The 27,680-nt window shown below is 36.1% G+C and overlaps 1 protein-coding gene and 1 long non-coding RNA gene across 4 annotated transcripts in view; one reads left to right on the plus strand and one right to left on the minus strand.

The window, feature by feature from the left end:
- LOC141377826 (uncharacterized) lies at nt 1-27,659 on the minus strand. 3 transcript variants are annotated; one of them, XR_015509383.1, is made up of 5 exons: nt 27,387-27,659; nt 20,354-20,411; nt 10,792-10,882; nt 10,644-10,694; nt 180-763 (listed from the first exon to the last, which is right to left on the minus strand). It is a non-coding gene; the product is annotated as an uncharacterized LOC141377826 (long non-coding RNA). The 3 variants fall into 3 exon arrangements; XR_015509384.1 differs by lacking the exon at nt 10,644-10,694 and having other exon boundaries at nt 1-763; XR_015509382.1 differs by lacking the exons at nt 180-763; nt 10,644-10,694 and having other exon boundaries at nt 10,784-10,882.
- LOC147833651 (uncharacterized) overlaps nt 1-27,680 on the plus strand; it is a 734,785-nt gene that overhangs the window by 209,461 nt on the left and 497,644 nt on the right. The window lies entirely within an intron of this gene.

A 27,680-nucleotide genomic window follows, 5' to 3' on the forward strand; every position in this document is an offset into this window, starting at 1 on the left:
TTTTTTTTTTTTTTTTGTTGATTTTTTACTTTAAATCAGAACTTAAACTTTAGCACTTGTTGTTCAAGAAATAAACCACTTCAGTATCTAAAACAAGAAATGCTTTTAAATTGATCTTTAAACTGACAATGCTTTTAAACTACCCTTCTAAAATGCAAATATCTTGTCATACGGAGTTCAAGCAAAGTTACATTTATTTATAATCAGATACAGTATTTTTCAGAAGAGAAAGTCACACACTGAGCTGCGTTTGGAATGTAGTTGAATGTAGTTTCCGTCTTTGTCTCAGCAAGCGGAGAGCTCTGAAATTAGGTCATAAAGACTAAGCTATTAGCTCATTTCCCAGTCATGTAAAATCACCCCCTCTGCTCACACACAACAGGCATAAAAAAGGAAAGCAGGAGAACATGACATAAAAAGCCTAGCTGACACACTGCTAAATCTTAGTGTCGAAGACTAGAGGAACAACCCAACTGAACTGGGATCGATACAGTTGACAAAGAAGGTGATAAGTGGAAATGTCTTGATGGAGGTGCTTTTGGAAAACATGAGAAAGTGGGAGGAATGAGGCGGGGAGGTTGAGCTCACACTTAGATCACGAAAGTGCAGTGTGGGAAACGCCGTGTGTTTACAGAGCCTCCCCATCCATCTACTGCAGGGCTCCAGGATGTTGTAAGGGTCTTTTGTGTTTGAGTGTGTATCTGAGCCTTGGCCTGTGTAACCCCTGGATGTTGTCAGTGCCCGTGGTCATCTGGTTTCCATCCTGCAAAAGTGTAATTGTGCTTATTTAGTGTGACACCCCCCTCTTTCTCCAGCGCTCGCTCCTCAGCCGTCACGCCAGCTGCCTGACCGACTGCAGAGATGCTCAGCATTCCATGAATGTGAACGCGCCAAAGCCTCCTGATGCACCCAAACACACAATCATCTCCAGTCCAGTGATTGAAAGTTGTGAAGACAGATCTTTCCAAACGGACTGCAGAATCACATGCATACTCTGACTTCATTGATATCTTGTGCAAGTAGGAGGAGAGTTCTCATTGTAGATAGAATCTGATTGGACAAAAATTTTAGGCACGCCCACAAGTGCAAGATGAGTCATCAATATTATGTGCTAAGTATTAGATAAACTAGATTGGATGTGTGAATGAGTCTATGGGCACTGGGGCTTTGCATCTGCCAGTAAATCATATGACAAATAATTGGCGGTTCATTCCGCTGTGGTGACCCCTGTTAAATAAGGGACCAAGCTGAAGAAAAATGACTGAATGAATGTTCTCCTGCATTGAAATGCCTCCGAGATTGGCCCAATCCCCAACAGCACACTTCATATTCACTTGTGATCTTATGATGTTTAATGTTTGTTCAATTTAAGAGTTTTTCGAAGTCCCATTTAACATCCTTGCTTTCAGAAGGGTGCAAGGGCTTGCAAACACACCCTGAATAACCACTATATGCCCTGATACCTATTAGGTGAGTTCCTAGCAGACTATAGTCAAACGACATCATGTAAAGATTTAAAGAGGGTTGAGTGTATCATTCATTCATTTTCTATTCGGCTTAGTCTCTTTATTCATCAGGGGTCGCCACAGTGGAATGAACCGCCAACTTATCCAGCATATTTTTTACACAGTGGATGCCCTTCTAGCTGCAACCCAACACTGGAAAACACCCACTTACTTTTGCATTCACACACATACACTACAGCCAATTTAGTTTATTCGGTTCACCTATACCTCATGTCTTTGGACTGTGGGGAAAACCGAAGCACCCAGAGGAAACCCACGCGAACATGGGGATAACATGCAAACTCCACACAAAAATGCCAACTGGCCCAGCCAAGACTCGAACCAGTTACCTTCTTGCTGCCAGGCAACAATGCAAATCATTGACCTACACTGCCGCACCAAAATCTAAATTTACAATGTTTATTTTGCTAACTCACATTGTTTTTCTTCTGGGTGAATAAATTATTTCACTTAAATGTTTTGTTTTGGTAATCTTCAAAGTCTGACCATTTCCTTCCACCTTTGCTGTGGCGATCCTTCTGTTCACTTCAACTTGAGAGCTTCCATAGCAACTGTATATTTTGATCCTTAACGCTCCACGCTTACTGTTAGCTTGCTAATATTCTGATTTATTTGAAAGTACATCAACATACTGCAATAAAACTCCCGGCAATGTTTGGTTTACGTGTTTTTTTAAGCCCAGGGGAGTGAGGTTTACTACAGATCTCACTAGTTAGCTTTCATCAAAACAAGGGGTTCTGGATTTTTATTAAAAGACTTATGGAGCCACTCTATATTAATAAAGCTGTTAGTTTGGTTTTCTCACATGTGGTACGTCTGTTGTGAGAGCTGTTGTTTACCTAGTGAAATCCTGCATCAATTCCTGCACCACTGCAGCCCTCTGCACCTCTCAGGCCTGTCACCACGTCTTTAGTGCCTGACAACAGACCTCAATGAAGAACACCAGAAGACCAATACAAACCCCAAATGACTCAAAACAGAGAGAAAGAGAGAATGACATTGGAGAAAGACACTAAAAAGACGTGTCAAGACAAGGTTATGATAAATGACACATAAGAAGAGGAAAGAGTGCACTGGGTTAGAGAAAGCCACTGGTGATGATGTCATGGCTTTGGCTCTCCAGAGCGTGGAGTGGGACGGGCCTGAGCACAGCTTTCAGGGGGGGTAAGGGGGCCGTGGATTGGATTTTGGTGGAAGGGGGACTGTAATTTGAGTGACCCCCATCTCAAATTGAAAGCAGTTGTGAATTCTCTGGAGGGTGAAGTTTAGCAATCCAGACTCAGCTCGTGGTTCCCACGACACAGTTCGACCTCCCCCCTCTCTCTGTCCCGATGTCCGCTCATTCTCTCGTTCCTTCCGAAAAATCACTGGTCTCCGTGCCTATAAATGGGAAGTCTGGTGGCATTTTCGAGGAATGGTTTGCACTGAAAAAGGCAATAAGGAGTACTCACAGCATCCATGCTTATTAAAAGAAATCTGGAGATTATAAAATGCCTCTGAAATGGAAAATAGTTGAGGCAGATAATTTAGGAGACGGTTGAGTGGCTAGACCGCACCCGGCTTATTTTGCTCTCGATTTTCTCTATCGTAATGTCTTAGGCTTTATCTCTCTCTTTTTTTGTAAGACAAAGCTTTGTTTTTTTGCAACATGTGGGTCAGGGACATGACACTTATTTTATTTTTTTGTTCAGATCTGATCAATTATTAAAAAATATAATCAAATACTAGTCACAGATATAAGTGAATTGAAAACTTTTATTTAAATTCATGTTGATCATTTTTAAATGGGACCTATTATGCCTCTTTTTACAAGATGTAAAATAAGTCTTTGATGTCCCTAGAGTGTTTATGTCATGATTTAGCTCAAAATAATGTTTTATAACTTTGAAACCATTCGCTAGCCTTTGATCCGAATTGTGCCGCTTTGGTGACGGTTTCATAGTGTTTATGCAGACTGTTTTTATGAAGTGATTAAAAAAAACATTTAATTAATGTTTACCATTAGTGTAACATTTGGACGCTGGACAGCGGGGTTGAGGATTCACATGCAGTTTTTTTATAAGAGTAGTAAGACAGGCAATGGTCTAACAGGTAGCAAAGAGGAGCATAAGGTAATCCAAGATCTTGTAAAAAAAACAGGCGAATGGTCAGTACAGACGGCAAAGAATAAAAAATGAGGGATGGCTGACTTGAAACTGATGTTTTGACACAGTGTTGAGTTCCCGAAGCACAAGTGTTTCGAAACACTGCACCAAAGCATGATTCAAAACACCCAGGTCACTTGACTAAGATGATTCAAAACACCCAGGTCACGTGACTAAAGTGTTTTGAAGCGCCAGATCACGTGACTAAAGCGATCCAAATCATCAGCCATTTCAGAAGCTTTTCGAGAACTGGCGAATCTGCATTTAACTGACAAGGTTAGAAAAAATCTCTGTCATGTAACATAGTGGACTGTGCTTTTGCACAGAGTAACTGTGCTGCAAATGACCTAAGTTCGTATCCCATCTTGTACAAATACTCTGAAATTATGACTTGATGTTTTTATTAATGTTACTTTTTATGACTAAAACAACATATTTATTTACAAAGTGTTTATCAGGATGTCAGACCAATGTTAAAACAAAACACGTTACAAGAACAGAGCATTTAAAAACATCTATAGCTGCGTTACCCTGAATTCGAACCCATTATGTCTGCATGCTAGTCAGGAACTCTCACCGCTTTACTAAATTTACAACTCTAATGTTGGGTTTAATACCTCAATTTGCTAAACTGTTTCTTTACTGAAGCTGTTAAAGATTAATACATAAAAATTACCACTAGGTGTCATTGTAAAGATGGGTTTTGAAACCTATTGAAGCTTTGACACATTTGCTTTGACTGTTTCAGAGTTTCATGAAGTCTCACTTTGCCCACAACTATCAATAACACAAAAACAAGGCAAGGATCTAAACAAAGAAAGACTTGACAGGATTAATGCGTTGTGATGCTACAGGATAACAAGACTCAGCACTGTGTGTGTGAATGTGATGTATATTTATTGTCCTGGTAATCAGTCAATGGTGAGCTTCCAGCTGTGTGTGTGCAATCAGTGAGAGAAGAAGAACTGGTGTTTGTGTGAGGTGCATGATGGAACTTGTAGTTCTCTAGTGATCTGCAACTGCTAGATCGTGCCAATTGTAGACTAGATATTGTGTTTAAACCCCTTTTAAAAGTGATTTTTGCCTAATGCCTAGTTCAGACTGCGTGATTTTAGCCCCGATTTTGACTTGCCGACAGGTTTTGAGAAATCGCCGACAAATGCCTGAAATCACAGGCAAATCAGTGCTCGTGCATGTGAGTGACAATCACACAGTATGAACTATCAAAGACGCGATCTGAGAGAATCGCTGATGAGTCGCCGATGCCTGTGAGATATTTGGCATGCTAAATATCTGGAGCTGTCAGTGATTTAAATTATGCCATGTGAATTAAGTTTTGACTGAAAATAACATCAGCGATCGCCTACAGCCAATGAGAGAGCAGCATTCACTTGTGAGTGCATGTGTGTATACCTGCTGCAGGTCAGCGGGAGGCTGGGGGAGAAGTTAAAAGCGCTCTTTTTCGGTTTATTTGGACCCATGAAATGGAGGAACAACTAGTGGAGGTTTGACAGGACTCAGGAGCAACCGTGTCTGTTTGACGTTTCATACAGAAAGAAATTAGTTTATTATCAACGTTGAGGAGAAATGGCTAATTCCCTTTAAACCCAGGTGAGCAAATATGTACATTTTCGACCCCATTAAAGGCTTCTTTCTCATTATGTAGTTAATAACAAAATATTTACTACGTGTTTTTGGTTGTGAGACGTAGTTTGGAAGAAGTTGTCGGCGATTCTTCCTATAGTAAAGTCATGCAATGTGAAAGTCCCTGTCGCCGATCCATCTTGCAGTGTAAACAAAGCACCGACAAAACGCTAGCCCAGATAGTCATGCAGTGTGAAAACATCTGTGACACGACTACTTTGATAATCATGCAGTCTGAACTCGGCATAATAGGTCCCCTTTAAGTCTAAGGGCCCTATCATACACCCGGCGCGATGTGGCGCAAGACACGGCGCAATACTTGTTTGCTAGTTTCAGCTTGGCGCAAGAGTCATTTTGAGGCGTTGCGCCACACTCTTTAAATAGCAAATGCATTTGCTCTCATATGTGCACCCATAGGCGTTATGGTCTAAAAAGGAAGGCTTTCTGAGGCGCACTGCTGGCGCGTTGCTATTTTGAGAAACTATAATAGATTTTTCATTAGACCAAAAATAACCCAGTCTAAACTCCGGCACAGAGTTGCGCCTCGCTTACACACTGCTTAATTGCCTACACACAAGATGTAGAGCAATACGCAAATATCGAAATATATGAAAAAATTCAAATATTAAGGATAGGCCTATATATATGATATAATAAGAATATATAAAGGACATAAATATAAAGGATTAAAATATTACAAAACATGTTATTTTCTAGCCTACATAAATATGAAAAACCACTGCTTTTATGCCTTCTTCATCTCGGGAGGTTTTCAGTTCATTCATAACAATTTGCTTTTGTATATTGTTATTATTATTAGCAGTATTATTTATTATATGCATATTTATATTTGTTTTATAAAAAACAAGCTTAGATTTGCCCACCTGCAGGTTTTAGACCATATGGGGCACAGCATGTGTTTTAGGATATAACTCAAGTTTTTGAGCACACTTAGTTATAATTGTTCATTTATTCGTTTGCTGGAAATTAGAACTGAATTTAGAAATAGTTTTGAAACAAATATTTGCGCCTAACAAACTAAATTAATTATTTATAGGCTAATTGATGTCTGTGCGTAAAGGTTTCCCTATCCACGAGAGCAAAAAAAGATAGATTATCTCTCATTCTTGCGCGGTAGATGCTCTGTTTAACTGTTTTCTGTTAAAAAAAAAACTCTTTTGCTAGTGAAATGCTCAGTTTTTTCACTTCCACTTACTTTACATCTTGTAAATAGCAAATGTGCTTATATGGCGTGACGCAGCTGGCTCTTAAAGGTAATGGGAGATGAGACTCTGATTGGTTTATTCTTAAAACACACCTATAACTCATTAAGAAAATAAACTCAACCCTTTTAGACCATGCGCCACGGCGCAAAGAGGATTTTCCCGTCCTTAAATTAGCAAATATGGATTCTGATACGCCCTGAAAGCGTTTGTGCCCTGCGCTTTCTGTTTTGCACATGGACCGTCAAAATAGAGCCCTAAGACTTTCACCATGAAAAAAAATACTAATTTTTTTCAATTATTTAAATCTCTTAATTACACTAAAAAGGTTTTTCATTATTATTATTATTATTATAACAACCTTTTATTGATTTACTTTCATTAGATTTAAAGTCATTTAATCTCTTTAAAAAACTGATCTCTAATGAAAAGGCATTATTTGTTCAGTATATGCAATTTTTTATTCATTTATTTGTTATCTAACAATATTTCAAATGTTATCTATTATTTTACGTAATGGTGGTACAACATGACATTTTAGATTTAACCTTTCCAACATAAATGAAAGCATTTCTTGAGCATAGCTTTTGTGTTTTGGCCACATTAACACTTCAGTACATTATTTGCTAATAATTCAACAACCCATTGTCCAGCCCATGCACACCCACCATTTATTTTCTAATAGGCTAATTCAAGGATCCAGACTCAATTATTCTACTGTGTTTATACACCTCAAGACATTCACATGTTTTGGAGTGCTGAGGTTCATCATTAGCTAGATCTGCCTTGCACAAGCCAAGTCTGATAAGAGAAATTAAAGGTCTAAAGTCATTTGAGTTTCACAATCTGTCCACCCACTTGCTATTAAGATTGTTATTTTAGGAAAGCATTAGCAAGTCAGTGCATATCAGACATTTCTTACACAAAAATTAGTTGAACAAACTACTGGTTGCAGTGCACATTTTGGGTTGACAAAGCTGGTTAAGATCAGGTTCAGGGGTTTCACAACACTTGGCATTAACTTCCTCTGTTAACTCAGGTTTAACCCAGTTAATGCAGCTGGAGGTATACCACGTGCGGCAAACAGCCAATCACATGGCCAATAAGAGAGTATGTCTGGTTTATTTCTCACAACAGAGTCAGCAATTAACTGCTCCGTTTGCATTAAGAGATATCATTATCAAATTTATAATGAATTTAAACACTTTTACAACACTGCTGATGAAACAAAAGCTTGAGAAGGCAACATTAAATATTAGTATATCAGTGCAACTCAATCAAGCTCCAATTTTTATAATGTATGTTCACAAACAGTTTAAAAGTCATATTAAATATAGATGTGAATTTGTTTTAATATATATATATATATATATATTTTTTTTTTTTTTAATTTAAAGCTACTTATGGATTGACAATTTGAAGTCATATTCACATATAATATAAACAATTGTTATTCATATAATATTAAGAAATTATTAGCAACAAAACAATTATATATTGTCTATATACTGTATATGTGTGTGTTTGTGTGTGTGTGTGTGTGTGTATATATATATATATATATATATATATATATATATATATATATATATATATATATATATATATATATATATATATATATATATATATATATATATATATATATATATATATATATATATGGATTGCTAGTGTCTTTGTTGTATTACATATACAGTATCTGTCACTTTACTCACAGCCAGAGCTGGACAAGTTGCTTCCGAAATATAATACACTAAATCAAATTCCCTTTAAGGCAAGTCATTTCACTCAGCGGCCATCTTTAAAACGCCTTTCATGGCACTATGTTCGGGCATTCTGTTTGAATGGGGAAAACATACATTCTCCAAAACTGCTTGCCAAGCTCATGATTACATTACATATTAGGAGTCACCAATAAAATTAAACAACAACTGTCTTTGTCTCATTTCCAAAAGTCCTAATTACACAAAATCTGCAGAAACGCATGTCTGGTTCAAGCCCCTCCCCCAGAGTATTGTCACCCTATAGCGATCAATGCTTGGCTCCTGTACTAGAAGGCGAGCTTTATTCGCAATATAGCAATAGATGATTGGCTCTTGTACTAGAAGGCGGGCTTTAGTCCCAATATTGACCATTACACTTTTTCCCTTCAAAATGATACGAGTGACATCTCTTGTGTATTCTAAAATCTTTGACTCTTCTTTATTACCAGTTGTTGTCATTTAAATGTAATTATTTACAATACAATATTACAATATTCTCATTCATTCATTTTCTTTTCGGCTTAGTTCCTTTATTAATCTGGGGTCGCCACAGCGGAATGAACCGCCAACTTATCCAGCATATGTTTTACACTGTGGATGCCCTTCTAGCTACAACCCATCACTGGGAAACATCCATACACTCTCATACATCGATAAATGAGTGAGTGTATGGGTGTTTCCCAGTACTGGGTTGCGGCTGGAAGGGCATTCGCTTTGTAAAACATATGCTGGAATAGTTGATGGTTCTTTTCACTGTGGCGACCCCTGGCAAATAAGTGACTAAGCCTAATAAAAATAAATGAACTAATGAAACTTTATTGTAAAGTGTCACCTGATAATTTCTATAATTAATAGTCTAACAAATGAAACATACACTTTCTTGAGCCTGAAAACTCAAGAAGTTTGTTCAAAAACCTAAATCGGCCTTATGCAACAGGCCTCTGATCTGACCCGTGCAAGAGAATCACATTTATTTAGAAAACAATGATATATCATTAAAGTGATGCCCAAAAGACTCTCCTTTTAGAAATGATAATGTTGTGCTAGGTAAAAGCACAGCATTCAGTCCTAACTTCTCTAGTCTTCTTGCAGTCCAGCTGACTGCTGCATCTATTTCTTGTCCAAGTAAACACAAGCGCACAGATCCAATGGGAGCATCAGCATTGTCCTGGATGACACATTGCCAACATAAAACTAACTGTAGGCTAAGCGCTTCCAGACCACAGCTGTAATGCTTTTCCTCAGTTATATCTTCTGCTTCAATCGCTGTCCAGAATACCAACTAGGTGAAATACATGCGGTGGGCTCAATGACAGCCAAGTATGTGTGTGGCAGACTTTATAAGCAATGAATCGCATTTATGGTTCAATAAGAATTACGGGCTTGTGCCATAGAGAAATGAGACGCAGAAGGGAGAGGCCGTCAGTTTGATGTCAGACTTGAGGAAAGTTGTTTAAGGTCATGGGTTTGAGTCTTAAACCTCGCTTTCTCATTCCTTCCCTCTTTACATAAGCGCCATTGTGTTTTTCGGTGATATAATCAGGAGGAAGGAATGTTTGGGGCTGATTCAAAAATGTAAATAGCATTTTAATTGACAAAAAAATGTGTTATATGTTGACTCAGAGAAGAATGTTTTTGTGTGTCTACGCTGATTTGTTGTGTAAGACTGTGGCTGAGTCTGATAAGTGTGTGATATATGAAATAACTTGACATGTTGGTTCTCTGAAGGGAGCAAATTAATGCTTCGTTATTTGACGGAAATTCCCAGTTTTGGGTTGCGGCTGAAAGGGCAATCGTTGTGTAAAACTGACACTCACCGGCCACTTTATTAGGTACACCTCTCCAACTGCTCATTAAAGCAAATTTCTAATCAGCCAATCAGATGTAAGCAACTCAACGCATTTAGAAACATGGTCAAGACAATCTGCTGGAGTTCAAACCGAGCATCAGAATGCGGAAGAAAGGTGATTTCAGTGACTGAATGTGGCATGGTTGTTGGTGCCAGACGAGCTGGTCTGAGTATTTCAGAAACTGTTGTTTTCATGCACAACCATCACTATGGTTACCAGACAATGGTCCGAAAAGTGGCAGTTCTGTGTACGCAAATGCCTTGTTGATGCCAGAGGTAGGAGGAGAATGGCCAGACTGGTTCAAGCTGATAGAAAGGCAACAGTAACTCAAAGAACCACTCATTACAACAGAGATATACAGAAGAGCATCTTTGAACACACAACCTGTCCAACCTTGAGGCAAATGGGCTAAAGCAGCAGAAGACCACACCGGGTGCCACTGCTGTCAGCTAAGAACAGGAAACTGAGACTATAATTTCCACATACTCACCAAAATTGGACAATAGAAGATTGGAAATACGTTGCCTGATCTGATGAGTCTCTGATAAATAAGGGACAAGGTCAAAGAAAAATGGATGGATGGATATTTGATGGTAGTAATTACAGGTTTATTTTCCCACCATACTGTGCGTGCTCACCTTTTTTTTGCCGGGTGTGTTGTTGGGTGTTATTAGCCAGGCCTATGTCCACATCATTTTGGATTCAAGGCCTCGGAGAAGCTGTCTGGGTCTGTAACATCACAGAAAGGAGCATGATGAAGTGTTTTGGTGTGAATCAGAGACACACGGAAGGTCAGAGTCTCCTGGATGCATTTATCATCTGAGCGGTTTTCACTTTGTTGTTGAATAAAAGTGCACAGCTGCTGATATATTCAACTGGAATGTCTTTAGAGTTGAATCCAATCAGCAATCGCTTCCATGTTTGAACTCTGTTGGGAAAGAGGTCACGACCGCTAAGTCATGTTTTAAATCTTAATGTACATTCATTTTGGGTGTTTGTGTTATTATTTATGCACTATTGTTGGATTTATTGTAATAATTTTTGGAATTTAGTTTTATTTTTTATGTTTAGTTCCTTTTATGTTTCTTTTTATCATTGTAATGTTTTAAAGTTACATTTATTTGGCAATTCAACTTGAAACCATAGAAAACTGCTGAAATTGATTTATTTTGCTAAAACCTGTTGTCATATTGTATACGTGAATAAACTCAGGTCTTGATGGCATCCCTTCAAAAAAGAAGATTTGGCTTCATTTAAAATGGTAACAGAAATATCTTTACACTGCTCAGTAGAGTGTACTTTTCAAAGTAACAATAAAAAAACAATTAGTTTAAACACACTGAAACTCAAACATCACTATAACCTGTCAAACTTGAAGAAATTCTACTAATGGGGAGTTTTTGTTATATGCTGTATTTGTAAGTATTTTTTTATGTTTAATTTGTAATTTGTACACTATACTAGTCAAATAAAAAATAATAACATTATTATTAATATTATTATTATTATTATTATTATTATTATTATTAATAATAATAATAATAATAATACAATTTTACTATATTCATTTTAAATGAATAAATCAATAAAATAAAATAAATTGTAGTTGGTGAAAAAAAGTTTTTTTTTTTACGTGTGATTTAAAATTTGATCTGCTCTTGTGTTAAACAGCCCCTATTATGAGTTTTTGAAAATGACCATCCATGCAGTGTATAACACAGCTCTAAGTGAACAGAAACATCCAGCTTGAGGTTAAATCTGAAAGTGCACCAAGTGTTTAAAACTATTGATTCTATTTAGTCAGCTCAGAGTCAAATGAATGATTCCTTCTTTGTTCGGATCTTTTGCATGCATGCATCAACGTTGATTTGGGACATCACCAAATATGTAGTGCCGGATCCAGCAAAACGTGAACGCCTTTTCAGACACTAGCAGAGTGCGAGGGATCATGGGATTGATTATGAATTATGATTACGAATATTACTATCACTGAGAGATGGCCAAACATGCAGCAGTGGGGAATAAAGAGTTAATTCATTTCACAACAATACGACAGCATAGCCAACCGTGTGCTGTGTTTGTTCCTGTAATTTTTCTGATGATTGATACAATAACCTATACTGCAGCACGAGATTCATTGGCCGTTTGTTATTTAAGGATGGAGCAGCAAAGACTACTAATGTATGGGAGTTTGTCAGTAACTGTTATATGGACCAGTTTCTTCTTCATCCAGATCCTGTAAGTTTCTTCTTTCTACACAATGTGAAATGTAATTAAAATGGTTGCCTCATCTTTTGTAGTTTGCAAAATATGTATTTACTTGTATGCTGTAACTTGTAATACCAATTTAAATGCATTTTGTGAATGCAATCTTCTGCAATTTTCAAAATAGTTCAACTTCTGCCACTGTGCGGATTAATACTGAATGTGTGTCGTTCTTATTACTTTGGGTTATGGTTAAGAGTAGAGAAATATGTTGGTGTTTAACTGCATTGCTGTCATGCATATCTGCATAAGGCTCACACATATACTCTGTGCTCTGAGTAAGCGTGCTGGGGTGCGTTTCTGAAAACCATCGTTAGCCAACTAAGGTCGCAAGTTGCGTCGATACAAACATAGTTTGTTGATTTGGCGTTTCCCAAATTCATCGTTCCAACGAACATTAGCAAACTGTGTCGCAGACTTGTATGCTTGCAACTACACCTCTGAAGCTGTAGGTATAAAACATAGTTCCTGGCTGTATTCTATTCCCAGTTATCCTTATAAATGCATATTATAAGACAATGAAATTGTTTTTTTGACCTTGCATGCATATCAGCCTGTTGTTGGAGACCCCCAAACCCAAAATATGACCTATATGGTTTATAATGCATAATATGGGCCCTTTTAAAAACTGCATTATACTGGAAATCCACTAGAATCTTGAAAAATCCCATGATGCAGATTTTTGGCCATACTGTGCAGCACTGATATTCCAGCTGTCCACTGACCTGATTATGTCATAGGGTTAATTTAGGATAATTGCTTTTTTTTCCCTCCAGTCATTTCAATGTCAAAAAACCTTTCCCAGTTTCTCAGATTCACCAAACCCTGAACAAAACCAGACAAACTTAAGAGGTGAGCATTGATGCATCTCACTGACTTTGGTGAGAAGACCCTTTTGACATTTGAACTTTTCAGCTCTGTTGATGTGTATGAAAGTGAGAGTAAGTCTGTGTGGCACGGTCAGTTAGTATGTTCGAAAAGTTTAGCCTCGAAGCCAAGAGTACTATACAAGAAACTCTTTCTTTCACGTTGCATTCTGGTATTTTTACCAGTATGACCTAATAAACAAAACCCCTGCCAGCAAAACAATCAAAACACAGTCCTCACACGGCCAGATATTCTCCCACACAGAGTTTTCCTGTACCGTTTCATTACTCGTTAGAGGATATGACATCATTCGCTGAGAATGTGTTTCTCAGAAAATATTTCAGGATGTAGAGTCACCTAATTTACAAAAGATCAAGCTTTTTGGTGGGCAGTATCACACACCAAAAATAGCTACTTGAGTGGAGCCTGATAAAGTGTGCATTGAATAAAAGTCTCCTTATAGAGGAACATTTTAAGGGTGGAGATGTAAAAGATGATTGGCGCAGGTCTTGCGGAGCTCTGGGTGGCCACTGACTTCCACACAGCTGTCCTTACAATAGAAGGCTTTCGGGATTATGGGTGGACAAATAGGAGATCTGAAACATTACAGCCCACCAAAGATGCCTGTTGTATCCTACTGAATGGTGGCCTACATTTTTTAGAGCAACAGTCCAAGCTTAGGACAAATGAACTTGAATTGACAGCATGTGTGGCATATTGTTAAATTAATTTCTTGTTCGTTGTTTTTCTTAAAATATAATAAGTCTGGGTTTCGGTGAGGCACTTACAGTACAATGAGCCAAACTGAAAACATTACAATGTTCAGTTTCAATATTACAGCCAAAGTAAACAATGTGAGCTAATACGGGTTTAGTGTGAAATATTGCGTACTAACCTTTTCTGTTTAAATATCCAATTTTACTACTTTTTTTTTTTTTGCTATGACAACATAATAGCAATGATGTTATGATTTAAACAGCTTTACAGCTAAATGTCTTCATAAGCTTCATATTTATAATTTAGAGAACACCAAAATAGGCTTTGTCACGCAAACATTTGGCATTATGCGTATAATCAAATGCATTCATGGCCTAAACAGTGCCCAAAACCAGGCGCTCAAGTCAAACATGCAAAAAAACAAGAATAATCTGAACTTTCTTTTCAGAAGTGAAAATGTATTTGCGCTCTTTTAAACTAGAGCTGCTGTGTCTGAAAATGGGAAGAATTTAATGTCAATTTCACTACCTGTGTTCTGAGATATTTCTTCTGATTCATTTTTAAAGACAAAATTGATGTATCATTAGTGGTTTTGATATCTCACAACCCTAGTTCTTTAATTCTGCAAGATTTGAGCTAATAATTAAATATGGCATCTGAAAATTTATGTCATTTCTAGTCAGAAATTTTTATTGTAGTACTTAAATAGTTTCACTATTTCATATCACCTGAACAATATATCTCATTTCTGAATCAATAGACCATGATGGCTGCATAAGTTTGTATTCATAAATTAGCAAGACCTCAGATGCAGCAGCACACTGTCCAGAAAGAAATCTTCAAAGGGATTAGACATAGGGATGAGCACTTCCAAAAGGAACACCAATCAATATCCCTGTGCAAAGGATCATACTTGTATGAAGTGTCCATCAGTGGTATCCTTCGAAATCCCAGCCTGATCTCACGAGAAAACGTAAGTATTTTACGTTTTGCAAGTTTAGTGGCTAATTCGTACGAATTTGTATGAGTTCAGTCGTACGAAATGGTACGATTTTAAAAAGGAGGCGTGGCACCTGACCCCACCCCTAACCCCAACCGTCATTGGGGGATAAGCAAATCGTACTAAATTGTACGAATTAGATCGTACGAATTCATACGAATTAGCCACTAAATGAAAAAGTTACGAATTGCCCAAAAGTTAAAGACTTCACAAAAACGATCTATTTGTAGTTCTATATGTAACTACACAAAATTTCATCAAAACTGCAATAATAATAATAATAATAATAACAATTTAGGAATATTTAATAAAAGACATTTTGTAACAGTTTTGTATCAACATTCAGAAAATACCACAAATGTTTTGCACAAATCTGTAATGGATTCAAGACTATTACCATTTAAATATCTTTTTCCGAGAAAGCAAGTTATCCACTGGACGATCACTTCATAATCTTGGAATACACTCAAAAAAAAGATGTTAGCTGTTTGTTCAAACTACTTATTTAAAATGAGCTGGAACAACACAATTTTTCTAGGGGGGACAACTTAATTGTTTTATGTTCAATCCGCTTAAATTTGTAAAAACTAATAACAGGATATCTGCAGGAATTTTTTAGGGCATTTTTAGATTTTATTAGACATTTTAGACTTATACAGGCCAAAAGGCTAAGGAATTTTTCAAATGGCCCAAATGGAAAAGATTTTTATTTGCCCTTTCAAAAAAATTAATTAATTAAAAAAAAAAAAAAAAAAAAAATATATATATATATATATATATATATATATATATATATATATATATATATATAGAATTGAATACATTTAATAATAAAATAACACATTATTAAAAAAAACCTAAAATAGCAAAATATCTTAAATTTCAAGTAAAAACAAGCAAACTCCACTTGTATCTATAAACTTTATTCCAAGATAAGCTTTCTTAAAAAAAAAATGAACAAATATTTTAAAAGTTTTAAACACTATAATAAACTAAATCTATGCACAACAATCTGTCCAGGTGTCCTCAGCAGCAACAAAGAGAACTTTTAAGCAAATGTTATTATAAGGAAATTAATTCAAGCGTTATGATAATTAGAGTTAAAATGACCTTTTTAAATAAAATGTTTAAAGTTTTAGTGAGATGGAATGTTGGTGATTGTATGGGTTTTGCCCAGATTGAGCAGCATTACATAAACAAAGGAAAATTAAGACCTGTTTAAAAAGATTTAAGACTTACAACACAATATTTCAGTAAAATTAGTTTTTAAGGCCAAAAATTTGGATTTTGAGATTTAAGACATTTTAAGACTTTTTAAGACCCTGCAGAAACCCTAAATAAGTTAACTTAATTCCTTCATGTTGTATCAATACAAATCGATTGTGTGGAACCCAGCATTTTTTAAACTGTGTAGTTTTTGCCTACGGTTTTTATCATTTCTATAAATTTGGACAAACAAGTCACATTAATTTTGGTAATATTCTGAGTCAATATTCTGAGACAGGCTTTTAAGAATACACATAAAAAAAGAGCTGAAATTTAGCTTTTTTTGTGTTATTAGAGCTATTTTTTTTATTTTAACATCATGTCATATTTTGTTAGTGAATTAAAATGTCATTTAATTTGCAAGTTTGTCAAGCATTTTTTTACAATTCTGATGCTCAAAACAGGGTTGGAAATATGGCCGTATGCCTGTTCAGTATACAGATACTATGAAACAATTTACCATGACCACCATTTGGCACAAGTCCAAATAACTTTTATACTAATCAACATTACACCACAAATGCAGTCCAATCGTAATTCCTCTACACTGTTTTAATTACAGTTTAGACATTGGCCACAAAGTGTTTTGCCCTTAAATGCTTCAACATCTGAGCCATTTTTTCACAAGGCAAGAAAACGAAAGGACTCAAGCAATGTTACTGCCACCAGCTGTGGAAAGAGATCGCTTGCCACGCAGCAACTCCCTGTTCCCGTTTGCCTCAGAGTAACAGGTGTGGAGCCGTCGCCTGCATTTCAGAGCCTTGTGGTGTAAAACGATCAAAACACGAAGCCACAGACACAAAACTGCTCTCACGCTGAGCCGTCATGGCCAGCTCAGAGATGGACAGAGGCAGGATGTAGGCCCTCTGTTTACTTTCACAAAAGGCTCCAGCCATTTCCTGTGGGTCGTTTTGTGACTGAAAGCCATAGTCTTGGGTTCAATGGTTTGCCGTTCAGCTGACCATCACGCCATTTGTATGTTGACCTGTCCCCTTAGAAACAATAAAACGATGTGTCTTCCCTTGGCGGACAACTCGCAGCAAATTATATCTTGTTTGTAAGGTGATAGTTATGCGAGTTAAATGAGTGTGGAGTGTTGTTTATTGCTTCACAATGTTCTTGTGGGGGTGTCTGGACAATCACGCATGTACCAAAATAAATCCTCTGTTGTATTTCTTTTCTGCTTCCGCCTAAGCAGTCAAATGACATAATTTTCAGTTTGGTTAAGTGCTTCATTTCTAACAGTCGAATGTATCTGATTTGAACTTGAACTATCACATCTGATTATATTTGACGAGTTACAGTAGTTTAATCCCAGTTAAGACCGATCAGATAATATTTAATTTGCATGCAAAACTGATTTGTCAGTCTTTTGCGCAAAACAACATGACGAGATGCAAGCCGATTAAAGATGTTTGAAGAAAGATGTGAATATAAACTTTGACGTGAAGCAAAAAAAGAAAATGATCTGCAATAGAAAGTCCTCTGAAGGCATTGCAGAATCCAAGAGTTTAATAAAATAAATGTGAAGAAAACAAACAAAGCCAAACCAAAGGCAGATTTGAACTTAACTGGATTGTGACATGAAGAGACTGTATATGAAAACACAACACTCATCAAACGGATACTACACAAAACAATAGACAACATGAGGGCTATATATACAATACCAAGTGGTCACATGATCAATAAATCAACCACATGATTTGAGAGAACCAATCAAAACTAAAACTAGAGCATTAACAGGGGAAGCCCATGACAAACACACATTCCAAATCAAGAAAAAAAAGCCAAGTCACGTCAGAAAGATTGTATTTAGGAGTCATAATAATAATATTAAGAAGAAGAAGAAAAAGAATTTACATTTATAAAGTACTTTTTAGACACTCAAAGCGCTTTACACATTTTTGGGGGAATTGTCTTATTCACCACCTGTAATTATAATCATAATCATGAGTTTGGATTTTTGTAGTGTCTGAGTAGGTGGTGTGTTGGTGAGGAAATATGTCAGATGCAGTGGATGAAGGATCTGAACTGGCAATAAATGTGCTAAAAAAATGAACATTCAGTCATAAATGGTTAATTTATGATTTTACTTGTTCAAAGCCTGTTTGAGTTTCTTTCCTCGGTAGAACACAAAAGAAGGTCATTTAAAGGATGGTAGAAAGAAAAAGCCATTGACTTCTGTAGGATCTTTTTGTTTCTACTGAGGAAGTCAATAGATGCTTTTCCCCAACATTCTTCAAAATATCTTCCATTGCGTTCAACAAGAAACTCTTAAAAGTTTGGAGAATGGTGACGATTCATTCATTCATTCATTTTCTTTTCGACTTAGTCCAATGGTCAGGATAATTTCATAACTATCCTTTTATTCAAATTATTATTATTTGTCATTTAAGATAAAACTTGATTCTACACAAAATACAATGTTCTTATGTAGTCATGATATCATAATTCAGGTTGAAGAACCATCATAAACTAAATTATTAAAAGAGAAGAAACACACAAATTTACATTGTTTATTGGTCATTTTGAGGATGGTTCAATAAAGATACAAATCCTGTAACTGGGGCAGTATGTTATCTACACTTTTGCAAAACAGGGTCATATTACCTTAATGAGAACAAATGTGTACCTAATAGTACCTTTAAGGTAAAAAATCATACGGTACCCATAGGGACATGTCAGGTAAAAGCGTACATTTTGAAAAGGTACCATCCCTGTGATTATTTCAGAGTGTTGGGTTTTAAAAAATATGCATCATTTTTCTGCAACCAAATTGAACACAACTGAAATTTGCCAATTAGTAAAAAAAAATTGTCCTAGAATTAATTAAACATATCATTAGTTTCTATATATTCAACTATCTAGAGAATAATTGATTACAAACCACAGAATCACTAAAATCTACGCGACACCTGAGGTGGTGATGCAACCATGACCCAAAGTGTACCAAAGTATCTTACACTTGTGACTTTGTCAAACTTATGACTTTGGATCCTGCAGTTTCTCACAAATGCAGCTTTAATTCTAACAAATATTATTTTACATTTGTTAATCTTGTAGTTGCCGGCCTTTTTATTGATCAACGACAAATCAGACTGGAAATTTTGAACACCAAAAATTGACTTTATTTAACATAATAAAGCTAAGAAAGTGCAAAGCAGACCTCAGAGCAATCTGAAGTCTCACCTGGACATTTCCGAAGTGTCTGTTTTTCACAATCTTTATCCAGATTTTTTGCCCTCCCCTAGGTGTCTTATTTTAACTTCTGACCATCTTTGGATAAGTTTTTACTTTCAGGTGGTCCTGTAATGTTTGGCTCTCAGCCCGCTTGCCAAAGTTGCTGTTAGGTTTACGTAAGCAACTGCTTTCACATCAGAGATGTCACTTCATAGATGCAACTTCTTCTAATACAAAACACAGTTATAGTTTCAAATGAGAATTTAACATATATAATCAGTGCTTTACATATTCAGTTATTGTAGCTTCTCAGAGCAGGCTCCTATATTAGGCTCCAGGACCTCTGTGGGCTCATTTTACACTTACCAAAGTATCTTTAGTTCACATGCTGGCATGTTTACTGCTCACACTCTAAGATAATACCATCTGCTTTAAAACACACTTTTAGAAAATACTTTTAGACAATAAAAAATCTTCGTCATTATTTTATGCAATGGAAATTGTAACTTCACTTCGACTCACTATTGCTGAGTTTAGTTACCACAGCTAGATTTTGCACAGTTTTGACAATATCTCAGTAGCTTTTAATTTACGGGAAGCAATTTACACAACTATAAGAGCAACAATGAAAAAGTGCTGTAGGCAAGTTTCAGGTATGTAAAGGGTAAGAATCAAAACAAAAGTATTTTTTTTAATACAGTTAGCGGTGGAGCCAGAGAGGCAATTGCAGATTAGGAAGGAAAGTGGAGACTAAATATTTAAGACTAAATAGTTGATTTACCTTCTAATCTCTATTATTTGTGGAGTTATTTTAAACTCCTTCCTTCTTTACTCAAAAGCAAACAGCTTCCACATGACCAGAAAGCACTTCATAAAGATGTCTTCAGATCTGTTCAACATACCTTTCATAACGTCCTCCGTGAACATGTTCTCTCACAGCTGTGTTGCCGCTCCGCTGATCTACAAATGACAAACAGGAGTGAAACAAATTACATACATTTTCTAATGCTTGAAACCTCCTGTTTCAACCTTGAGAGGCCTGTAATTGGCCTTTACCGCTCTAAAAGCTCCTGCACTGCCGTTCACCCTCCCACTGTGCACGCATGAATCATGGATCATTTGTGCAAGCCTGTGGCTTCTTTTGTGGCAACCCCACCGGCCTCAAATTGACTCATGCTTAAAGGTGACTGTGATCCCTGCCAACATTGCCCTCGCCGACTACCTGGTTTCCCATGAACATATGTGTGATTAGTCAAAATTGGATCATTAAATTCTCATGCTGAGGTGCGGTGGTCACCTCCTGAGGGCAGGCGCTAACTGACTGTTGCCAGTCATTGTGGTTTAATGGCGTCTCAGGCTGATCAACAGCTCCAGGTCAGAGCCAGTGACCAAGCTGCTGAAATTAGAGAAATACGAGCCTGTGTTTTCTCCTCACACTCCCCCCACTCAAGCTCCTCGCCATGCCAGTGGTAGAGGAACCGGGCCCAATATCTGTTTTTTATATCTAGGTCATTGGGATGCGTGTGGCTTTGGATGGGAGCGCAGCCTAATCTATGGGTTTTCTCCAGTAAAATGCTTTCAGCTGTGGTGAGCTTTTTCGCCCCTTTACGCCTGGATCTTGCACACTAACACGTCGGATCATTAGAAAGCAACTCCCTGCGCTTTCACCATCCAACCTGATGCTTTTACCATTAATTGTTGACTGTCTCTTGAATTTAAGCCTGTTTTGGGCTCAGGAATGCAGTTGAGACAGATGGGAACATCTTTGGTAAGCTTCTTGGCATTTAATCTCTCCATGTTGGAGGTCTGTGAAATACATCTAACAACCTCAAGAAGAGCATCGCTGTTTAGGCCATCTTCCTACATTATAAAACTACCGTTTGGCATTGAGCCGCGATTCCTGCTAAAATGAAGAATTTCTTTAGCATGTCTTCTGTTTGTTTGCTTAAGGATTTTTATGCTCTCTTTCTTTCTCTCTCTCTCTCTGTAGAAACACATTTGATTTCTGGTTTCCTGCTTTAGAATTGCGTTTCCTGGTGCATTGAGGGGACATTTGTCACAAGACAACCTGCATGGTTAAAAATGCTAATATATTTTACTGACAGTATATTGGGGAGACCAAAGCTTATTACCATGTTTGTTTGTTTTTTACTCTATTTGATATTTTTTAAAGATACATTTATTTTTGAAAGTCAAGATCTGTAAAGATGTATAACTTGAAAGGGTAGTTTACCCAAAATTGGCTCAAACTCATATCATTCCAAACATTTGGTTTTCTCTCACAGATTTTAAGAAATGTTTCAGTTGTGTTTTGTTCTTACAATATAATTTAAAAAAAAAACTATTTGATTAACAAGCATTTTCCAAAACATCTTCTTTTGTGTTCTGCTGGTTTAAAAATTAAATAATTTATAAGTAAATTATGATAAAATGCTTATTTCATGCATTAACCACAAAACATTGAATATTTTCAAAATTATTTTCTAAGAGAAGAGGGTATAAAGAGGGTATAGATTATGGATAACAATTCTAAGATTTATAAGTTAACACTTATAAGGGTAATCAATAAGGTTGTATTAGTTCATGTATTTATTAACTCTAACTAATGAAAATGTATTGTAAAGTGTGGCCAGATAATCCAAAACACTGATTTGTTACCTTTGGTGAAAATATTGCCATGTAATTTGGTAAATTAAATCAATTGAACTCAGTAATCTCAACTTACACAAGTCAAATTGGCTAAAAATATTAAGTTAAACTTCGTATAACAAATTGCTGTCTTTTTGTCAAATCAGTTTTTTAGAGAGCAACTTAAAGAAGCTGTTTATTGACTATAATTTGGTCAAAATTATTGGTAATTTTTTAAATACCAAAAAACTTTTTCATCAATATTTACATATTAGAATACCTTTTTATTCATTCATTCATTTTCTTGTTGGCTTAGTCCCTTTATTAATTCGGTGTTGCCACAGCAGAATAAACCACCAACTTATCCAGCAAGTTTTTTACGCAGCGGATGCCCTTCCAGCCATAATCCATCTCTGGGAAACATCCACACACACATACACTCATACACTATGGACAATTTAGTCTACCCAATTCACCTGTACTGAATGGCTTTGGACTGTGGGGGAAACCGGAGCACCTGGAGGAAACCCTCCCAAGTGGAGGGAGAACATGCAAACTCCACACAGAAACGGCAACTGAGACGAGGCTCGAACCTGCGACCCAGCGACCTTCTTGCTGGGAGGCGACAGCACTACCTACTGCGCCACTGCCTCGTCCCAAGTACCTTTTAAGTAAACTGTAATCAGTTATGTAAATGTAAAAATGAAAAAGGTGAATAAAAAAAAATAATTTATGAAAAGTAAATTAGTTCTGAGAACAATACTTTGATAACAATAAAAAATTTGGCCTTACTGGATGTCATACATTTTATTGTGTTCCATCCCAAACATACTGTATAATTGAATTGTTGTATAAGTAACGGAAATCATAAGAATGTGTTCATTTTAAAGTTTAAGCTTGTTTTTGGAATCCAGTAAAGACACTGCTAAATAAAGCAACTGGGCATTTGGATTTAAAGCCTCACTGTTTCTGTTAGACAGACTGCTATGCATTTTTCATCACTATTAAGCACAAATGGCAATTGTTTTTCATCTGTCAGCATCAGTTGCACAAGAGTTTAGTCAGGACTATTATTCAGCCAGAAAATGCAGGGGAAACAAATTAATCAATGCAAACATTTTTGGCGCGTTAACGTGAAACTGTTTTTGAATAAAAATGTAAAACATTTTGTGTTTAGTCATCGATACCAGTTATAAGAGCAACAAATAATAACTTCTAGTTGATCATTTGCTAAAGTGGCAGAAGGTCGATTTTTCCCATGAATAATCTATTGAACTGCATCCCAATCATCACAAATACTGCAGAAGACCTATTGGAACCCATGGACGCATGGACCCAAGATTCACACAGAAATCAGTCAAGTTTGGTGAAGGAAAATACATACACAATATTGATTATTAATTAATCCACTGCACCATGACTTTATTTTCTATACTGTACATTATTTCTGTTAAGTGACAAAACTCTTGTCTAAGCAAAGTCAGACCTTACTGTCCTGATTCATTCATGCATTCATTTTCTTGTCGGCTTAGTCCCTTTATTAATCCGGGGTCGCCACAGCGGAATGAACCACCAACTTATCCAACAAGTTTTTACGCAGCGGATTCCCTTCCAGCCCCAACCCATCTCTGGGAAACATCCACACACACTCATTCTCACACATACACACACACACACACACACACACACACACGCACAACGGACAATTTAGCCTAAAATAAGCATAATCTAGAGGCCTTAGCCTTTAAAATATGCCACTTCTGATACCAAATGATCAACAAAAAGTCACGTTATTATTTGTTGCTTCTAAAACTTGGATAGGCGACAAGACTTTTGTCAGGTAGTGTACATTATAACACATAGGTTTAGATAGGGCAAATAATCAACTGTGTATTAAAATATAATATCATATTATGTGTTCAGTTTATAACCATGCACAATTATTCGAGAAACAAAACAACAAACTACAGGAGACTTTAAGTGCAGGTAATCCTTTTTTTTTTCACAAAATGACTGCCAACTTAAGTCAATGGAATGCTTAATGCAGCATTTCAGTCATTTTGCAGATGTGTGCATTTTTAGTATTACTTTGCTGTGTAAACATGCCCTTAATTGCAACAAGAAACGACCGAATGAAGTAAATCAGACACAGGTGTCAAACATCATCAGTAACCGTAGCAACAATTGAGAACATACTTAAAGAACTAAACACAGCAAAAGAGAAAACAGACACTATTTGCACTTTTAATGCAAAACACAATGTCCTGTAGTATAGCGGATGGTTGTGAATCTTCCTCAGTAATGGTGTCTCTGTCTTGGACTGGCAGTGATTCCACAACATCTCAACACTAACATTCCTCTGTTATTGCTCAGCCTGTTTGCATGAAGACAATTAAACTACAACTGAAGACAAGAATTCCTAACATGGAGCAGAAGCCTCATTCAAACAATGCATTTCTCCTTATCTGTTTAAAATAAAGCCGTTCCCCGTGTGGAAGGTCAGGCTCCTCGAAGCTCTTCAGATCCAGCAGGCCGTTTGTTTGTCTAGAAGTAAAATGGGGCTTTGGAATGTCTGTCATTCTTCACGCTCGTAAATATTTTGAGCATAGTTTACCTTCCTGACGAATTCAATAAGCCAGTATGTGTTTTATCTTATCAATTTAACTGAATGAATTTAGTTCTTAATAGGGTGCGTGGGCTTTTTCATTGTCTAATCACTTGTTTTAACGACGATGATAACATTGTGGTGCAGTAATTGAGCGTGTCCATCAATTTAATGTTAGACTGTTTCAAAATGAGTCTTAGTTAAGTTTGCATAAACACTTTTAAGCAGACTGTGTAATCCAATTTTTGCATATTTTTTTTCTCAATCTAGTTGCTTTCAAAACATTGGCTTGATTAAAGGGTGAGGTGATCTCAGAGATGCATGACAAACCGTTATGGTGATGATTTAAGACTTTACTTGCGCTGACATGTTTGAGTATTCCTCACGCTATAAATATAATGTAGGCTTATTATTCAAGCTGAATGCAATGACGTGATGGAATCATTTCAGTTTGCTGGAAGTTAGACTGGTATCTTCCCATATCTGCCCCAAAGCCATTTTCACAATTCAAAAGGAATTAATAACTCATACACTTATGAGAAATCACACTGAAATGTAGATTCAGATGACAGGTCAGCTATAATGAAGGCTAAATTTAACTGAAGTGTTTCTGTATTCTTTGTTCTCAGGAAAAATATTTGTTGACTCTATTGTTTACTTTGATATATCTATCTTATGTAACTTTACTAAAACAAAAGTTCATGTTTCAGTACTGTTTTATGTAAAAAATAAAATAATAAATTCCAAACATTGACAAATTGTTATTTTGCGCCGTCAAAAAATATTGAGATCTTCTGCCCTGGTATTTGGTATTTTTGAAAATTGGTATTTGAAAATTTGAAGACACTATATCAGCATTTTTATGAATAAATTGTTATTAAAACATGCCTATGGCAAATCCAGATAACCAATAATATATATATTTTTTTTCCAGGGCCCTGCTTATGCTAAATACCACACAATATTATTAGATTTCAAAGAATTTTAACCCTTATGGACTGTTTTGGATGTTTTCATCCATTCTGGGGTGATTTTGAGTCTTAGTATGGTCACAAACTTTCTCTGTTTCAGTTAGCAGAATGATTTTTGGTTTAAATCTTATTTTTGACACATCTTTTGGGAAAATGCTTTGAATTAAAAATAAATAAATAAATCAACAATACACTTTGGGCAAATTCACTACCCTTTTGTTATATTCAGGATGAAAACATCCACTGAATTAAACAACTGTAAAACTGCACCAGATTAATATTTTTTTTTTCAATTTTATTTGCAGAAATCAGTAATTCATCCTCAGTCCTGATCAAAACTACTAAAGTATTTAGACAATTACAGGATTAAAACTCTTTAATTGCCACTTTTACAAATGATTTCACTGATTTGGTGAAAAACAAAACACGAAATTATGTATTTCCAATATAAAAATTGTGGATTGTATTTTTTTTTTAACATTTATCTCAGTTTTGGACATGTGAAACAACATTGTCTTTGATGCATTGCTTTTTTTTAATTAATTTTCTTTTTTCTCCCTAATTTAGTGTTGGTGTTTTTTTTTTATTTGCCCATTGACTTCTATTATAACCACATTTTTTTTTCATTACAAAACTATGACACCATATCATGAATTTTTTATTCTTGGTGGTTTTTCCTGTTGGGAAAAGGCGAAATTAATAATTTTTACCGTTGATCAACAGTTGGCACCATTAACCTTTTAGATAAGCCTGTGCAAAAAAAAAAATAAATAAATAAAGATTTTATGTGGAGTATAACAGTAAATTAAAGTGTGTATGTGTGTCTGTAATTGTGTGAGAGATGCTATTGGTTAAATGCTGGTAAAGTAGAACATGAAAGCTGCTTGAAGCACAAAGCGCGAGCATGTCTGCAGTCTGGAGGTTTTATACAGTTGATGACGACAACATAGCAAACGGTAAGATATGTAAACTTGGGATTGCCTGACAAGTATTTTGAGATGAGGTGCTATTTGTTTTTATATGAATTTATTTTTTATTTGTTTTTATAATTAATTTATTTTTTTTATTTACTCTTGCACTAAAGTCCAAAAGTGAAGAATTAATGTTATTAATTACTTGATAGTTCAAGCTACCTCACAAAAGTGTTTGTTAAATGAGATGTTAAATGTTTAAAAAAGGGTGAACTAAATAAAAAATTAGCAACATCCTGGATCTGTTTTGCTCTTTTTTTAAATGTATTATAATGATTTGATATTATAATGATTTGAAGTTGAGAGCATACAAACCTGATCGAGACACCCCTAACTTATGCACTTATGGAAGTCTATGGGGCAAAAACAGCAACCAACAGTAAATTAGAGAGAAAAAATGGAAAACAAAGCCATGTTGTTACTAATCGTTCACGTGTCCACGACTGTAAAAAAGGTTTTTTAAAAACCCAGCCCACAACTGCTTTTTAGAAAAAATAGTTAAAATCCTGAAATTTTCTTAACAATTTGCTAGTTTTGATCAGGACTGAAATGATTAACAGAGTTATGCAAAATATTTTCACAAGGAAAACATGTTAATTTATTGTTTTACTATTTATTAGCCTACTATTTCTTTGAATAAACCCAACCTAAAGTATCGTACTAAAATGTGACAGCCCAGTCTCTTTAATTACAGTATCATTAGGGTCACTGAGAACGTAAACAAAAGCCTTAAAAATTCAATCTCAGCAGGTTATTTTACCTCAGGAAGTTGGCACCGTGACTCAAAACCACTCCAAACCACCTCTCCGGTTAATTTAACGTGTTTTTAATAGCTCTACAAATTTGACAAACTACCGCTGCTCACAGAGACGCCGTCATAACAAAACAGAGCTTTGCCTGATTTTTGGCACTCATGCGTCGTAATTGTTCGCTTTGGGGTGACTGATTATATTCCCTGAAGCAAAATGATGAATGAGGACAGCAGCAGTAAAGGAGTTAACGCTCACAGGAAGTTCAAGGAGTCCGCGTCCACAGGGGGCACGTCAATACTCCT

Source organism: Danio rerio, chromosome 15, assembly GCF_052040795.2.
Source record: "Danio rerio strain M-AB ecotype USA chromosome 15, GRCz13ab, whole genome shotgun sequence".
NCBI classification, from domain to species: Eukaryota; Metazoa; Chordata; class Actinopteri; order Cypriniformes; family Danionidae; genus Danio; species Danio rerio.